The sequence below is a fragment of the Myodes glareolus genome, chromosome 7 (genome assembly GCF_982192425.1).
Source record: "Myodes glareolus chromosome 7, mMyoGla1.1, whole genome shotgun sequence".
Classification (NCBI taxonomy): domain Eukaryota; kingdom Metazoa; phylum Chordata; class Mammalia; order Rodentia; family Cricetidae; genus Myodes; species Myodes glareolus.
The window spans coordinates 70,814,992-70,827,196 of record NC_142032.1 but is presented as its reverse complement, the minus strand read 5'-3'; positions in this window follow the sequence as shown (position 1 = coordinate 70,827,196).

Here is a 12,205-nt window from a genome sequence, read left to right as displayed (position 1 = left end):
GAATGACATCTGAGGATATCCCCTGACCCCAAAGGAGCTAACATAAAACTGTTCTTCAGAAATGAGCTTTACCAAAACATGACCATGGGGGCCACGACTGGGTCCTTAAGTGGGAGGGCATCGTGAGGCAGCAGCATGGGTACTGGAAGGGAGGGGAGGCTTCTCTTGAAAACCTAGAGAGGTGTTTCATTAAGAGACAGTTTAAAATGTAAGAAAGAGTCATCGTGGCCAATGTGGGGTGTGTGTAGGGGACCAAAAAAGCAGAAAGAGAGAGAAAACCAGGGCATCTTGCTTTTATTCCCAGGGGGTGAGAAACCTGGCCATATCTCTAAGTCATGCTTTGTTGGGGGTGGCAGATAAAAGGAAGAACATTTGTTCATAGATGGTAGGGCCTGGAGCCAGGAGGTAGAGACCTGATGTCTTAGGAAGAGAGCCAAAGCCAGTAACTCTGTGAGCTAACATTCTGGCTATAACACACACACACACACTCTCTCTCTCTCTCATACACACACACCAACACATGTGCGTACCTCTGCTATTATAGCCTGTGAGAGGAAAGAGCTGCTTTAAGGGCCACTCTGCCTTCCTTCTAGAAGCTTCCACACTCTAGGTGAGGATGAAGCCATATGTATTGTGAGAACTTTCTCTCCCACTCCTCTTTCCCTCTCTGGTCTTCATTGCTGCTGTTCTCCAGAGCAAGAGGGAGAAGAACGTATAGAATTGGGCACACCACTTGATCTCTGGCCAGGCTTCCTGACACACTACTCCTTCGGACTGCAGCCACACTGTGGCCACTCCCCCAGAGCAGATCTATGCATGTTGTTGCTCATCCTCCAACTCTCACGTTCCCTTCCTTCTCACCCCACCTTCCCTCGCGTGCTGCTCTGTATGGAACCTCCAGATGCTGCTCCATCTCCCTATGCCTTACTTTTCCTTGTGTGAGTCAGGACCAATCACCTGGATCATGTGACCTTGTGACAGCTTGGCTTTGTGATAGTAGGTAAGTTCTTCTAGGCTGAGTCCAAATTCCTCGCGCTTCGCTCTCCACAAGCAAACATATTCTGTAAAAAGAACCTGTCACACCACTGAGGACAGCTCTCAAATCTCAGCCCGCCTTGCACCCTGACATAAACACTCACTGTGTTTGCCCAGGTCCTACTCCTTTGGAGCTCCCAGTGTCTGTGGTTGGGAGGCCACTGTGGGAAAAGACAATGTCTACCAGGGCTCCAGGGCCTATTGTTCCAGGAAGTGGGAGGGAAATGTATCCAACTTTTAGTTTCTGCTACCCACTCACCTGAGGTGTGTGACCTCTCCGTCCGGTTATTGGGTGTCACGATATCGATGTGAGACACTTCATCCACCTCCACCTTTGTTCCCCAATATAAAAACATGCTGACTCCCTTGTCCTTTGGGAAGCATCCCTCGAGAGCTCTGTGAGCTAACTCTACTTACTGGCTGATTAAGGTATTGCTTAGACAATGCATTTTAAAAATTAATGTAGTAAGATAATAATACCTGGTATTGATATAGTCTTTGGTCTGTTATCTTAATTATGCTTTATGAAGCTACTATAAAAGTGTTAAGTAAGATTACTGCAAATTAATTAATATTTATTATGCTCCTGGAAGCTAAGTAGTACCTTCATAAATCAGGCAGAGGGAACTGAAGACAATTCTCCATGAATCTGTAGGAGTCGGTGCCACCGAGGCTGTTGACTTGCAGCAAAATTAACCCTCAGCTGTCAGACAAGACTGCCGGAGCCATCAGGGACCTTTTGGGAGAAATGTTGGCAGGACCTAAGAGCCAAGGATTCGCCTAGGACCTGGAGCCCTATGGAATGTGCAGCCATTGAGAATCTGCAAGGTAAAGAGCACTCGCTTCCCTTGCTGAGTCTCATTGCTGGCTACCTGACCTGACCGTTGCCTGCAGTCCCTGAGCATTCTTTAGGGAGGAGGGAGAGAAGGAAGGAATAGGATGGGATGGGATGGGGTGAGAGCTAGTGAAGGAAGGTTCTGGCCCGAGCACAGCTTTAGCTCTGTCCGTTAGGTTGATATGCACTGAGCAGTGCCCTTGACCCTCTCCCTGCTTTGAGTTCAGGGTGGTACTGTATTCTGGTGTCTGCACATACTTTGATTGACATGATCAAGCATAAACATGCCTTCACACGGCCCCAGCCACTCACCACCACTTCCTGTTGTTTCAGAACCGATTTATGTCTGGTTCTAAAATGATTGGCCAAGCTCAACCAATGCAGGATAAAAGGAATTGGCTATTTTGCTACAAGTCTACCATGGGCTCAGAATAGGCTGTGTGTGTGTGTGTGTGTGTGTGTGTGTGTGTGTGTGTGTGTGTGTGCACTCTTGGGTAAACATAAACCATATGTAAATATTTATATAGTACCATATGTGCAAGCCATATTTCTAGAATTTCTTTAGATGTTGGGATTTAACTATAGCACGGTATAAGGGGAGGGATTTGACGTTGGGTAAAAAACTCAGTGGGTGAAGCTGGCTGGAATCCCGCCAACAAATCAGCATGTGCTCCAACTGCCTCAGTTTCCTCTTCTGTGATGTAATCCCACCTCTCCCTGTAACCTCACATCTAGTTGTGGTCTCCAGGCACACGTATCACATGCTTGGAAGGGCTTTGTTCATAGTTTAATTCTGCCTCAATCTGGTTCCAGTTTCTAGATGTCTCTGCGAACGTAGGTATCCAGAGTCTCACACAGGACTATGGATTAGCTACTACACAAACAGAAATTTTGGAAGAACATAAATTCCACCTCTTCTGCAATCACTACTTTACCCCCATTTGGATGGATATTACCAAAGAATTCGGAGGAGGTCAAGTGCTGTCAGGGCCGAGGGACAGCTAAAACCTTCGAACATTGCCGGTGGATGTCAAATGCTGCAGCTACAGTGGAAGACAATATGGAGGGCCGCACAACAATGAAACATAAATTGCTATATCATCAGCCAAGTCCACCTTTAGATACAAGACCAGGGATGTTCAACGCAAGAGCTTGAAAACAGATATTTGTGAGCCAGTGTTCATGATGCCATTGTTTATGGTAGTTCAAAGGTGAAAATATGAAACATGTTTTTCATGAAGACATGAAATAGCATAGTCTTTCTCTCATCTCTCCTCTTCCCCTGCCTCTCCCTGTTCTTCTCTTCTCCCCCATTTTCCTCTTACCTCTTCCATCCCTCAGAATTTCCCTTTTACCTTCACTGAGATCCTATTCACCACAGATCTGTATTTGTCCTGGAAGAGAAACTTCTCATTTCTCAGTACATTTTCTTGCATTTACGCTTCTGCCTTGGAACTAAACACTGTTCCAGCACTGTTTGCTTGGGCCAAATGCACCAGAATGTGTGTGTGTGTGTGTGTGTGTGTGGTGCGTCTATGTGTGCATGTGCACTTATGTGTGTATATTCATGAATGTGTGTGTGTATATGTGTATGTGTGTGCTTATGTGGGCATATGTGTGTACATATACACAGTACATGTGTACATGGGTGTGAGTGCATCTGTGTACTCATGTGTGTGTGTGCATGCTTGCATGCATGTATGTGTGAACCTGAGCATGAATACAGCCTCAGTTCCTCCCCGCTCCTTGGCTGGCCATGATACTCCTCTACCGCACATCTGTCTTTCTCCAGTTCACGTCCAAGCTTCTTTGCTGGTGCTGACACTGATGTTAACCCTTTACATAATCCTTCTAAAGGAACCATTGGACATTTAGAACATTTTCTGTGTGCTTCTTTTCCAATGATGTTATCACATGAAAGGCACTTGACTTCAGGGAACCCCATGGAAGAGGAGATGGAAAAGCGTAAGAATCAGAGGGGATGGAGGACTCCAGGAGAACAAGGCCATCTGAATCAACTAAGCAAGGCGCATACGAGCCACAGAGATTGAAGCGGCAAGCACAGGACCTACATGGGTCTGCACCGGGTCCTCTGCGTGTATGCCATAGCTTTTAGCTCAGTATTTTTAGGGGAGTCCTGTGTGTGAGAACGAGTGGGTTTCCGACTCTCGTGCCTGCTCTTGGGACTCTTTTCCTCCTGCTGGGTTGCTGTGTCCAGCTTTGAGGTGATAGTTTTTACTTCGTAGAATTATATTTTACTTGGTCACATTTGGTTGTTATCTCTTAGAAGCCTGTTCTTTTCTAATGAGAGACAGAAGGGGAGTGGACTCAAAGGGGAGGGGAGGTCAGGGGGAACTGGGAGGCTGGGAGGAGTGGAAGGAGCAGAAACTGTAACCAGGATATGTTGAATGAGAAAAGAATCTATTTTCTTTTTTTAAAATTGATTTTTGTTGAGCTCTACATTTTTCTCTGCTCCCCTCCCTGCAACCCTCTCCCAAGGTCCCCATGCTCCCAATTTAAGAATCTATTTTCAATAAAAGAAAGAGAGAGAGAGAGAGAGAGAGAGAGAGAAATGACAACAAAGGGAAAGACTTGTGACTCTAAAGTAAACCTTTAGACCCTGGTGATTCTTCTTCATGAGCAAAGCTCACATCATCCCAGAATCCTGGCCTTCCATCTCATAACTGTGGCTCCGTGGGATACTTCCTTAGGTTCAAGTCCCAGCTTTTGCCAGTTGTGGGCTTTAGTAGTCTGTGTGGGGTGGTGGGTGTGAATGTAGGGTTTATTGCTGTCTAGGCAGGGGGCCCCAGTGTAGCAGCTCAGAGTGTGATCCTTTGGACACCATGCCCACCTCTTGCCGGACTATGTTATCTCTGTGAACATGGTCAGGGAACTCAGCTCTTCGAGTCTGTTTCCTTGTCTGGACACGTGGGCTCTTTCTCATCTCCACATGATTAGCTGACACACAGGAAGCTCTCCGCACTGCGTGCAAATTATCGATGGTTGGGGCCTGGATGACTGTGCCAGGAGCTGCATTTCCCTCTCCCATCTTGTTCTCTACAATGTCTCCAGCCCCACACTGTGGCTTGTGGAGTCGGGTGAGCATGGAGACCGGCTAACAAATGGAAACAGGAGGATGGAGCTTTGTGGAGCTTGTGCACTCCGGGAGCTACCCTGCCAATCCCTGGGTCATCTCACTAAGTGCTGGTCTCTGGGATTTGCTAGTTTCCTGCTTCTGCATCCTCCCCTTTTCATCCCCACCCTATCCAGACCGTCTTCATATCTTTATTCTTTCCTGAAGTTTCTTGGTGAGAAAGCACACCATGTTCTGTCCACGCCCCACACCCGTACGGCTCACCAAGTGGTTTCACTCTTGCTTCACCCTGTCTGTGCCCAGGGAGAAGGCTCTATGACGTCTGTTTCTGCTGGCGTTTTTAGACTCACACATCAGCCTTTCTGACGCAAATCCCAGGCATGCTGTAATCTGATTTAATAACACTGGGGTTCCCAGTCTCAGAGAGAAGCTGTGCCCATTTCAAGACATGCCTCAGCCACTGTCGTCCATGTAGGTGTACGTGCCCAACAGCCTGGGTTTGAATCCAACCCTCCTATTTTCTAGCTGTGCAGCCACGGACAAGTTACTCAACTCCTGTGTGCTACTTCTACGCAATGTGACCATTAAAAGCTTCTACATCTCACAGTTACTGCGATGCTTAAATGGGTTATCTGTGCAAAGCTTTTTGTTTACAATGCCACAGGCCCCCAGACCTCCGTAGACCTTAGCACAACTGACACCATGATGGAGACACCATTCAGGCCTTGGAAGCCAGCACAAAGGCAGCAACACCCGCTCAAACGAGAACAAAGACCTAGTTCATCAAAGCCCACAGTTCTGGGAAAGTCCCTAAAGCTACTAACCTTGCTTTTGGGCTTCTGTAGTTCCACTTCTGGCTAACTGTTCTTGTTAACTGAAATATGTCAACGCACGAATTTTTTTTTGTACTTAAAAGCTCACCCCTGACAAAGGCTTGGGACTGCACTGAGGTCCCAAACTCCCAGTGTGGTCACGAACAGACAAATACTTTCTATTGGCTTAACCCCGAGTTCGAGTAATCCTCACTGGTGGATACCCCACAACAATGCCCTATTGTCTCCAGTAAATATTTTTATTATAATTCTGTTATGGTTAACCAGTTTCTCCATGTTTTCTTTTGTGTGTATGTGAGTATATGATGTGAGATTCCCCTCTGTATGCTGTGAATATGTTTTATCACCATTGGTTAATAAAGAAACTGCTTTGGCCTATGGCAGGGCAGAATATAGCTAGGCAGGAAAACTAAACTGAATGCAGGGAGAGAGAAGGCGGACTCAGGGCGACACCATGTAGCCGCCCAAGAAGCAAGAGGTAACAAACCACAAACCTCATGGTAAAATATAAAATAATAGAAATGGGTTAATTGGGTTAATTGAAGATGTAAGAAAAAGCTAAGTATACACCTGAGCTGCTGGCCAGTGTTGTAATTAATAAAATTATAATATAATATAATTTTTGTGTGATTATTCAGGTCTGGGTGGCCAGGAAACAAAGTACAGTCTCTGTTTATAAGAATATGTGTGAACATGTGTGTTCGTTTGTCTGTGTGCTTGTGTGCATGTGGAAGCCAGAGGTCAATCTTGTTTTGTCCCTATAGAGATATCCATTTTATTTTTTGATACAGAATCTCTCACTGGCCTGGAGCTCACCAAGTGGGCTGGGCTGGCTGGAGAGGCCCAGGGATCTGTCTGTCTCCATCTTAGTGCTAAATTTTAAATGTGTGGTACCATTCCCAGCTTCCTTCCCTCCTTCCTTTCCCTCCCTTCCTTCCCTCCCTCTCTCTCACCCTCCTTCCTTCCTCCCTCCCTTGGTCCCCCCTCTCTCCATCCATCCTCCATCTATCCATCCATCCACCATCCATCCATCCATCCATCCATCCATCCATTCATCCATGTCTGTGGGGGTTGTGGGGATTGAACTCTGGTCCTCATGCTTACAACACAAGCACTTGACTTACTGAGCCACCTCTTCAACATTGCTTCTTCCTTTCTGTTCCTTGTTCACTCAGGCCTCTTAGAAGTCACAAGGGAAATTGTTTAGTCGACCTCATTTCCTCCTCCCACTGGCTTTGCTCTCCTGGTCTCATAGACGCTGGAGTTGCTGGCCACGAGAATAGTGTTGTTTTCTTGGGCACCAGTGGAAAGTGAGAGGGTGCCACCAGAAGCAGCTCAGGTTTTTGCGCTTCCAGGAGTGGCCACCTCTGGCTGTGTGGCAAACACTTCTTAGACATCTACTGTGAGCCTGACCCAAGCAGCCAAGGCTCTAGAAGGGACTTGGAAAACCCTTCTTCACTGCTCTCCTCCATTCTCCATCTTAGCCAGATCCAACTGTGTATTGGAGATTTTAGAGGGGAGGAGGGGGGTGATATTCCCATCACTCTCTGTGTCCTCTTCTCTCTGTTTGTGGGGACCACAGAGCTCATCCCCCAGCAGGCTGTCTCCACGCTGGAAATTCTTTTGGCTTTTCCAGCCTTGGGTACCAGAAGTTTGACTGCTGAGGTCTCTCTCAAGCTTGCAATGGGCAAACTGCCGAATCTTTGGATGACAGATGCATGGCACACTAGGGACGGTCGCTTCTAGTCCACACTGAGATTTTGCCCCTCCCTCATTAGTTTCTGGAATTGGTGCAGCCACTCTCTTTCATCGCTGGCTCCCTGTAGACTGTTTTTTGTTCATTCTTGTTTTCCCAGGGCCTAGGACAGTAGCAGAAATGCAAATAAACCAGTAAATTGCTCATTATTAATTTAGAGGCAGCCAAGGAGAGCCCAGCTCACTGATCCTTCAGAATGGGATTTTATGCAAAATTCTGGGAAACTTAAAATGGTTAGTTGCTAAAACTTGGGGAGTCATGTCATAATGAGAGCCGCATACGGGTTCAGTTTGCATGTTTTGCAGAAACTGAGGTGTATGCAAAATGACACCCTCTGGGGACATTCCCAGACTATCAGTATTAGGTCAAGGTATATAACAGACATCACCTCCCCGGTGATCTGTAAAGACAGACATGAGGTGTGGCGCTGGACCTCACACCCCATGCCTTTTAAGACTCGAGGAGAGGGGAAGAATCTTCTCCAAGCAGGCGAGACAGCAAACGCATTTGCAGCAACTCTGCCGCAACAAATTCATTTTCGGTTCGAGATGGTGCACCGCAGACAGGGGACTCATCGGATGTATCATTAGGGTGCTAATGAGAAAACATCACACACCTATCACCTGAAAGCTGCAATCGACAGCCTCCCTGTATCACTGGAAGAAGCTGAAAATGGAGTAATCAACGTCAACAAAATCTATTGTTCCCAGAGTGCAAAATTGAGGGATTCTTTCTACCGAGATTCAGAATGAAACCTGTTTACATTTGTCAGCAAAATGATCACATTTTATACCATTAACATTTGGCAAGATGGAGCACCATCCATTAGCTAATCTGCAGATGCCCCAAACACAGATTCAGGGAAAACAAAGAGCAGTCAGAGCAGGGCTGCGTGGTCCACACCGAGCCCAGGTCGGGAGCTGAAGCCGCTCCTGGGTTTCTGCCCAGATTTCACAGGTGACGGAGTGGGCAATCCAGCAGCTAGTGGACGCTGGGAAAGATGTCACTGGGATGCGTGCAGCGTCAGGAGCTGCACAGGCTGGGACCACTAGCATGGTAGAGTGTGTTTGGAGGAGCCAAACAGGCTGTTTATTGACTTGATGGTGGTCCTGTGCTGGTGTATTTGGTCTAATGTTCTTTCTTCTCCCTTCCTCTTCTTCTCTTCCACCGTCTTCCTTTTCCCTCTGATTTTCTTTTTCTGAAACAAGTTCGAACAATGTAGTCCATCCTGACCTTGAATTGTCTTTCCTCTGCCTTACTCATCTGGGATCACAGATGTACAGGCACGCCTGGGTGAAAATCTTCTCTTGAATCCCACCCCAGGATAATGGGCCACAAGAGAACTCAGGTCATTTTCGGTCCTGGCTCTCTCTGAGGATATGGTTTCATACCTGTGCTTTCTCACGGCAGTCCTTGGCAGCAGCTAGCGATTGGCTTTGCCATGTTAGCCCACGTTAGCCCTCGGCCTTTCCCCCTGACTCAAAACTAATTCCTCCTTAAAGCTATGATTCACAGGGATCATTCCATCCCCAGAGCACCCAGCCCTCACACGATGATGAGAATCAAAACCTGGTTGAGGCAGTCGATGAGCAGAGAGGCCAGCTCCGATGACTTGGGAATTTGCCAGCAGGTCCAGTTATTGTTGCCGCATGAAGTACCATCCATCCGTCAGCCTCCTGCCGTGTCTTCACAAGTAGTGAAATTGCTAGTTTTATAAGTATGAAGCTAAGGAAACACTCTAAAACATGCACATCGAATTTATTAAGGAAGAAGCATCATTCAGAATCTCCCTGGCATGGAATGGAAACACAGGTGTTCATTGATGAAATGAACGCAGGAATCCCGACCCCGAGAACCAGCAAGCCCGTAAAGCTACTACTGTCTGGGTCTTTAAGCTGACCAACTTCACGGAAACAGAACAAAAGCAAACAAACACAGGTCTCCGGGAGCAGAGCTGCCTCAAATACTTGCTTAACTCAAGAAGCCTGGTGATGGTAGAGACTGAGAAACATCCATGGAAAGTCCCTTAAGTCAGCAGACGGGTTGTTCAATACGTGATAGGGGATATCTTTGGATTGTCAGGGTCGAGCCAAACTCCAGCCAGAAATCTTTCAATCTGGAAGACTAAACTGCTGTACCCAGCCGGTGTCCGAGTCATGCTGAATCACCAGGAAAACCTGCAGTCTAGACAACACACGGCTCTGCTTCGGCATTCTGTCCTTTGCCAAGGGACTTCTGTATATTACTTGGCATGCACATTACCGACAGGACAAGAAGGGACGGATGGGCATGTCCTCTGTTGGTAAACTAGATGGCGAAAGCTGCGAGGAGCTCCATGACCACCCTGGAGGAGGTAGGGCTCAGGGTGAACCGGACAGGAACTCACACTCAGTTCTGCTGGAACCTAGCGAGAGACCCACTCGCGCCACGATACCCGATTCTTCTGTCTCTAGCCTCTTGTTTGCGTGGTTCCCTCTGCTTGGACAATCCTCATCCCCACCCGACTCCATCCTCATACTCTGTAAACGGGACTTCCACTTCGCACCTCATCTCTCAACCTGGAACTAACTTTTCAGAGAGGCCGCCACAGGCCACCCCACCCAAGCTCGTCAAAGGATTTCTGCCCTTCTCATCATTTACTTACACTCATGAGCACGTGTTTGTCATTGTGTATCTTTCGGTGTCTGTCCATCCCGGTAGCTCTACTACAAAGGGCACGGACCTTTTCTCTCTTTTCTGACATGACCCAGGTCATTGTCATCAGCCCTGACCACACTGTATATAAAGTCCTCTCTTGAAGTCCCAACCCCAGCTTCTGTCAACTCTAAGGTTCCTTTGCTAGCCAGTCCCAAGTTGGGAGGGGGTATGTGGGGGAGCAGGTGGGAAGTGGGAGGGGGGAAGAGATTAAGGTTAGCTCTTTTGTGCTGGCTTTTCCTGCCAGGATTTCCCCGGTGGTACCTGTCTTGCTTAGTTCTTTCACTAGCAGGTTATAGACTTTTCTCTTTCATTTCCCTTTCCACACTTTAAGCAGTTTAAGAAGTCACCATTGCTGCGGGATGAATGGCTCCATGGTTAGGAGCACTTGCTGTTCTTGGAGTGTACTGGAGTTCGAGGCCCAGCACCCTTATCTGGCAGCTCACAATAGCCTGTAGCTCTAGCTCCCGGAGACCAGACACCCTTTTCTGACCTTCTAGGGTACCCACAAGCACATGCACCTACAGACATGTAGACACACATATACACATAAAATTGAAAAACTAATAAAATAAACCTCAAACCAAGAGGTCGCGACCACCGCTGCACAGACTCAGAACCTGAGTTCTGCCGGGCATCTGCTCCAAGGATCAGCAGCGCAAGTCACAATCATCCCACAGTTCAGATTCTTCCTCCTCGGGTGGGGTGTGGCTGCTACAGCCACACCTCTGTCACTTCCCTATCCTCTCTCCTTGCCTCTTTCCTAGTGTTTGCTCAGCCAGTGTCTTTTGTTAGATTCTTCCTGTTAAAATAGAGGCTGTAGTTTCTCCTTCCTGACTGGACCCCTGCTGATGTAATCACCATGCTTAACATCACTGGGCCAGCGTTTACTCACTGCCTCTCCTGCATCAAAATGTGGCGAGTGTCTTCCGTGAACCCCTCCAAATCTCTCCAAATCTCCCAGCCCTATGAGCTGGGCACAATAATTACCCTCCAATTATAAAGGGAATTGAGAGAAAAAGGAAGATCTGAAAAAGTTGCCTATGCTTTACTTCTACTGAGCAGCAACATTGTGGCATTTCTGAAAGGGTCAGTGGACTCTCTGGTTGAGGGACCATTGTGTGATAGGCATTGTGACCATCCATTTCACATGACTTGTAGGTTTTTGTTTGGTTAGATCTAGAGTCTCGGTATTTCTTGTATCTCTCTGTGTATATGTGCCTGTGCTCGTGTGTGTGTGCAGATAGGTGTGTGAACGGAGGCCAGAGGCCAATATCAGATGTCTTCCTCAATCACTCCCTATCTTATTTTTTGAGACAAGATCCCTCACTGAACTCGGAGCCCACTGACTCAGCTAGACTGGCTGTACAGCAAGACCCAAGCATCCTCCTACCTCTGCCTCTCTGGTGCTGGGTGACAGGTGCGTGCTGTTGTGTCCAGCCCTTTACTTTGATTCTGCAGATCCCAGCTCTGGGGTCCTTGTGCTTGCACAGCACACACGGTATTGACGGAGCCATCTCCGCAGTCCTTGGAGACTGAATGGCTCCGAGCGCTATGCTTTATGTCTTTTTCCGAAGGAAAACAAGAGACTCCCTGTCTCTAAATTGCAGCACGGTCTCCATTTTCATTCCAGGTGCCTCCAAATGGCAGGAGAAGTGTTCCCTCAGCGTCAACAGGGGACACAGCAGAGTGACATGCCAGCGATGTGTTCTGGTGGGCCAGTTCCTGCTGTGCAAGACCCAGAAGAGCCACTGGGAAGGCATCGTGCTTCTTGGGCCATAATTTGGAGAGATGGGGCTTCAAAGTGCTGGTGAGCGCCCTGCTTTTCAGCAGAGCTCCGATTGTGGAGTAACGGTTATTAGGAGTTACGCCGAGCTCTTTGTCTGAGGTACTCTGGGACAGAAGAGGTTTTCCTCTACTCTGCAAGATAATTACTTCAATTCCCCTCCTTCACAGGG